General features: G+C 32.6%; 1 non-coding gene across 1 annotated transcript; it reads left to right on the top strand.

Moving 5' to 3' along the window:
- Positions 1-395: 395 nt before the first annotated feature.
- LOC115939339 (U6 spliceosomal RNA) lies at positions 396-500 on the top strand. Its single transcript, XR_004074167.1, has one exon. It is a non-coding gene; the product is annotated as a U6 spliceosomal RNA (small nuclear RNA).
- The last annotated feature ends 6,227 nt before the right edge of the window (positions 501-6,727 follow it).

Genomic DNA, 6,727 nt, shown 5'->3' with positions numbered 1-6,727 from the left:
TTGCCAATTTGAATATATTTTCTTTCCTTTTGTTGTCTGATTGCTGTTGCTAGGACTTCTAGTACTGTTGAACAATAGTGGCGAGAGTGATGCATTTCAAATATACTTATATCAGCACTTAAACATGATTAAGATGGTAAATTTAATGGTATAGTTTTTACCACATTAGAATATATATAAATAAAATATTTTGTAAGAGTTTCATAAAAATCTCACAGTGAAATTTTAATTTTTGTTTAAATAAGGAAAGCCTTTATTTACTCCATTTTTCTTTTATGCCTACAAACCTTAAGCAACTCCCAGAGATTACAGATAATGATTTACAGCTGTTCTTTCATTACAATGAGATCTTTTTCATCTATATCTGAAGTTTTTAACTAATTTAAAGCACTAGAGTGATAACTTTGGCAGCACATATACTAAAACTGGAACAACACAGAGAAGATTAGCACCCTGCGAAAAAATGACTTGCAAATTTAACTTCATTGCACTAGGGTATTCTTACATTACCACCATAAACATCTTAGGATTCAACTTCCTATAAACCATGTGTGTTCCACTTTCTGGGTTGAAAATAATTTTCTCTGATAGGAAAGACAAATCCAATTCAGCATTTCAGTGGCTCTACTATCCCCATTTCATCTACCCCACCCCTACAGAGTTCTTTTTAGCTACTTTTTTTTTTTGTCAAACCAAACTTACACAAACTAATTTTAATTTTCTGTAGTATTTTTTACAATAAATTTTCCTTCTCTTTAAGCTTCCTGGAGTACAGTTCTATGCTTCTCTCTCATACTCATTTATTCAGTTATAATTTCCTTAGTGTCTACTATAGGACAGATACCATGTTTCCACTGTTTTGTACATGTTCTTTTATGATTTGACAACTATGTTCAAGCTTCCCCAATGTTTAACTTCTATTTATATTCTACCGATAAAATATCTATCTGTTCCATCTATATTTTTTGTTATTGTTAGCTACTTTTACTTTTCCATATGTACATTCTTTTAAACTTTCTCAAATTCTGTAGGAGAAAGAATAATAAATACATACACATATATTACAATGTCCTTTTAAAAATGTCTTCTAGGGGCGCCTGGGTGGCTCAGTCGTGAAGCATCTGCCTTCGGCTCAGGTCATGATCCCAGGGTCCTGGGATCGAGCCCCGCATTGGGCTCCCTGCTCCGCGGGAGGCCTGCTTCTCCCTCTCCCACTCCCCCTGCTTGTGTTCCCCTCTCTCGCTGTGTCTTTCTCTGTCAAATAAATAAAACCTAAAAAAAAAAAAAATGTCTTCTAAAAAGTTTAATGTGTAGCAAAACTGCATTTTCAAAATTTTACTCATGAGTTATTTTCTTGTCAACACTTTTAGGTTAGTTTCACTGTTAGAGTCTCTGATCTTAAGAACATTTCTTGTTATCTGCTGATCATTTTGAAATAGGAATTATCTAAGTTCCTTATACATATCTAACCATGTCCAGAATCTCTTCTTTGACAATTCTAAACTGTAAAATAACATTATCACTATTTGCAAACGATTCTTCCCTTCTATTTCATTAGTTCTCCTTTATTTAGTCAAAATTAAGCTAAGACATGAGTTCCTCCCATAGCTTCCTCTACCTTTTGTGAAAGTAAATTATCAGTAAATCAAAAACATGTACGACATTCTGCTTTCAATAAAATGAGAAATCCAACAAAAGCTTTTAATATCTACCCATATAGTTATCATTTTTGATACTCTGTATTACTTTAAATAGATCCAGATTCCATCTGGTAACATTTTCCTCTGCCTGGAAGACTTCCTTTAACATTTCTCTTAATGCAGGTCTTTAAGGGATGAATATTTCAGCTTTTATATGTATATAAAGGTCTTCATTTTATTCTCCATTTTGAAAGATATTTTAGCCTACCACAGAATTACAGGTTGACAACTGTTTTCTTTTAATACTTAAAAATGTTGCACTGCTGTCTTCTGACTTACATCATTTCCAACAAGAAATATATTGCCATTTTTAACTTTGTTCCTCAATGCTATGTATCCTTTTTCTCTGGCTGCTTTTAAGAATTTTTTTTTAACCATTCTAGTCAATTTGGTTATAATATGCCTTGGCATAGTTTCTTTAACATCTTTTGTGTTGCAGTCTTGTTGAGCTTCATGGATAAATGGGTATTTAGTTCTTATCAAAGTTTGGAAATTTTCATTATTTCTTAAAATATTTTTTATGCCCCTGCACTTTTTCTCTTCCTTCAAGGATGCTAACAACACACATATTAGGCCACTTCAAATTGACTTAGAGTTCATTGATACTTTATTCACTATTTTTGTCCTTTTTCTCACTGTTTCATTTCAGATAGTTTCTACCAGTGTCTTAGGGTTCGCTAATCTTTTCTTCTGAACTTTCTAATCTGTTGTTAATGACAGTGTACTTTTTAAAAAATATTATATTTGCTATCTCTAGAACTTCAATTTGTGTCTTTTTATTTGTGCCATTTCTCTACTCAATATGTTCGATCTTTCCCCTACCTTCTTAAACATGTGGAATATAGTTATAATAACTGCTTAATGTCTTTATCTACTAATTCTATCATCTCTGTAATTTCTGGGCTTTTTCTATTGATTGTTTTTATTTTCCTGATTCTAGGTTATATTTTCCTGCTTCTTTGCATACCTACTAATTTTTTTTTTATTGGATGTCACACTGTGAATTTTATCTTCTTGAATACTGGATATTTTTTAATTCCTATGAATATTATTGAGATTTGTTCTGAGACACAGAAGTCTAGTAAAGCAAAAAAATATATAAAAGATGAAACACCTGGAGAAAAAATATAAACTGTCATTCACAGGTGGCATAATTGTGCTTGAGGAAATTTTTTTAAAACTAATAATAAATTAGCAGAATTAATCATTTAATTTAGCAAGAAGTATGGATCATTGGTAAAGCAAATCTTTAATAAAGACTATTATATTTCTTTATTCCAATAGCAGAAAGCTAAACAATGAAAATATTTAAAAGGTACCATTAGAACTAAAAAACATGAAATACTAAATCCCAAGGAATAAATCTAATAAAGATGTATAAGACCTCTACACAAAAATTATAAAACCACAAAAAGCATTTAAAGGAGACCTAAATTACTCTCAGAAAATAGTGGAGCAATTTTATTTTATTTTTTTTAGTGGAGCAATTTCAAAATGAAGATATGTATTTAAAGAAATAATATGAGATCCTCAAAGAAATAAATAAGATCCATCTTTTGAAAAGAAATTACAAACATAGTTGAGAACCAAATTAATGTTTATTCTTATGCCATAAATTACCACATAAAATTATTTCTATAATAGTAGTATGGCTTGGAATGCCTGGGTGGCTCAGTTGGTTAAGCATCTGACTCTTAGTTTTAGCTCAGGTCCTGACCTCAGGGTCATGAGACTGAGCCTCATGTTGGGCTCTGCACTCAGGACAGAGTCTGCTTGTCCCTCTGCCTGTGCTCCTTCCCATGCTCTCTCTCGGTCTATCTCTCTCTCTCTCTCTCAAATAAATAAGTAAAATCTTAAAAAAATAATAATAATAGTATGGCTTAAAATAATGAGGCATATATGCTACATGTAATTTTTAAGCCCTATGCCTTGGTATTAGATATAAAGAATATTATTTTAGTATTCACAAATTACCTGATAATCAGCAGGACCAGGAGCAGTAAAACCTTCTTTCTGAACCAGGAAGATAGTCCGAGGAACAGAAGAACCAAATGCACTTTTCTTTTGTTTCATCAAGCAGGTATCGCTAAAGTTGTCAATTATAGTATTGTTTAGGATATTATAAAACCCAGGACCTGAAGTCATGAGGAATGCCATAGGTAAGAATAAACATGTTTTTAATTTTTTTAAATTGAGTAACTTTAAGTAATTTTTTTTAGAAAGAACTCTCATATATTGCTGGCAGGAATGTAAAATGGTATGACATTTAGAGAAACAATTTGTCAAATTCTTATAAAGTTAAACATACTTATTATATGACCCAGAAATTCTACTCCTAGGTATTTTCCCAAGAAAAATGAAAAAAAAAAACTAAATGTCCATAAGCTGGTGAATTAAAAAAAAAAAAAATGCTATACCCAAACAGGAGAATACTACTCAGCAATAAAAAGGAAATATAAATGCAATAATATGAATCAACCTCAAAAACATGATACCAAGTGAAAGAAGATAGAAAAAATCCTGAAAAACATATGATTCTATTTATATGAAATTCCAGAAAATGCAATATCATAGTGACAGAGACAGTAGCCTGGAATGGGTGGAGACTAACTGCAGAGTGGAATGAGAGAGCATTTCTAAAATGATGGAAATTGCCAAAATTTAATTTTAGTGGTGGTTACCTGACTACATCCATTTACCAAAACTCATTAAACTGTACACTTAAATGAATTATTTTATTCTGTAAATTATACCTCAATAAAGCAGAAAGAAAGAAAGAGAAAGAAAGAAAGAAAGAAAGAAAGAAAGAAAGAAAGAAAGAAAGAAAGAAAGAAAGAAAGGAAGAAAGAAAGAAAGAAAGGAAAAGAAAGGAAGGAAGAAATTCTTGATGCCAAAAAGTATTAAAGAGTTGATGTAGCAACATTAAAAATTAATTTGGCAATGGAATGAATCCTAAATTAAAAAAAAAAAAAGATTTTGAAAAATGTGGAAAGTTTTTGCTTACAATTATAAGAATTGAACTAAAACTTATGTAGAAAACTGAACCAAATTAACTTTTAGAAATTATTAAAATCTTATTTATATAGCTCTCCAAGCACATTTATTGAAGTTTATAAATATCATAGATAGCATATTCTAAGAGAAATATAGTAAATAAGAGTACCGAGTTTAAAAAAATCAATTTGGGAAAAAAATCACCTATCATCCAATATTCCTATCACAGCTGTTACTTTATTTTTGCCTTTTACCTTTCAGGACATATTTATAACCCAGAATATTTTCTACAGTGGCAATCTGAGTGAGTATTTGAAACAAATTTTATATTTTGTATCTTTTTATATTTGTACATATGTTTTATAAATCAGTAATATTAAAAAATCAGTTCTGGTGAGCAGCAATATCCATCCATAAAATGCAATATATATTTGAAAGAACACTTAACTTGGTTATACTCAAGTTATCTACTAATTGTACTAAATTAGCTCTACAACTAAATAGTTATAAAACATAAGTTCAATCTCATTTGTTTTTCTGGGCTGCAAGTTCCATGTCTGAAGATATAGAAATTGACTAAGATCAGGCTACTCAAAATGTGGTCTGTGAGCTGTTGCTTGTCCAAGAACAATCCACAAGAAAAGAAGTTTACAATTAAATGTAAATTGACTATTTCACTAAGCACTTTTTTTATTAACATATAATGTATTATTTGTTTCAGGGGTACAGGTCTGTGATTCATCAGCCTTACACAATTCACAGCGCTCACCACAGCACATACGCTCCCCAATGTCCATAACCCAGCCACCTCATCCTTCTCACTCCCCTCCACTCCAGCAACCCTCAGTTTGATTCCTGAGATTAAGAGTCTCTTATGGTTTGTCTCCCTCTCCAGTTTCATCTTGTTTCATTTTTCCCTCCCTTCTCCTATGATCCTGACTTGTTTCTCAAATTCTTCATATGAGTGAGACCATATGATAATTGTCCTTCTCAGATTGACTTATTTCGCTTAGCATAACACCTTCTAGTTCCAACCACATCATTGCAAATGGCAAGATTTCGTATTTTGTGATAGCTGCATAATATTCCATTGTATATATATACTACATCTTTTTTATGTTCCAGTGTGTCATTTAAAGGCTTTATTTCCTTTTTTTATTCGTTTATGGAAGGGCATCTCAGCTCTTTCCATAGTTTGGCTATTGTGGACATTGCTGCTATAAACATTATGGTGCATGTGCCCCTTCGGATCACTACATTTGTATCTTTGGGGTATATACCCAGTAGTGCAATTGCTGGGTCATGCATTAGCTCTATTTTCAACTTTTTGAGGAACCTCCACACTGTTTCCAGAGTGGCTGCACCAGCTTACATTCCCACCAACAGTGTAAGAGGGTTCCCCTTTCTCCACATCCTCACCAACATCTGTCGTTTCCTGACTTGTTAACTTTAGCCATTCTGACTGGCGTGAGGTGATATCTCATTGAGGTTGTGATTTGGATTTCCCTGATGCCGAGTGATGTTGAGCACTTTTTCATATGTCTGTGCCATTTGGATGCCTTCTTTGTAGAAATGTCTGTTCATGTCTTCTGCCCATTTCTTGATTGGATTCCTTGTTCTTCGGGTGTTGAGTTTGATAAGTTCTTTATAGATTTTGGATACTAGCCCTTTATCTGATATGTCATCTGCAAATATCTTCTCCCATGCTGTCGGTTGTGTTTTGGTTTTGTTGACTGTATGCTTTGCTGGGCAAAAGCTTTTTTCTTTTTTTAAATTATGTTATGTTAATCACCATATATTACATCATTAGTTTTTGATGTAGTGTTCCATGATTCATTGTTTGCATATAACACCCAGTGCTCCATTCAGTATGTGCCTTCTTTAATACCCATCACCAGGCTAACCCATCCCCCCATACTGTTTTCCAGAGTGGCTGCACCAGCTTCCATTCCCACCAACAGTGTAGGAGGGTTCCCCTTTCTCTGCAGCCCCGCCAACATCTGTCGTTTCCTGACTTGTTAATTTTAGCCTTT

The sequence above is a fragment of the Leptonychotes weddellii genome, unplaced genomic scaffold (assembly GCF_054177405.1).
Source record: "Leptonychotes weddellii isolate Sample4059 unplaced genomic scaffold, ASM5417740v2 HiC_scaffold_10527, whole genome shotgun sequence".
Classification (NCBI taxonomy): domain Eukaryota; kingdom Metazoa; phylum Chordata; class Mammalia; order Carnivora; family Phocidae; genus Leptonychotes; species Leptonychotes weddellii.
The sequence above is the reverse complement of the archived record's forward strand: the minus strand, read 5'-3'. Positions and strand labels throughout refer to the sequence as shown.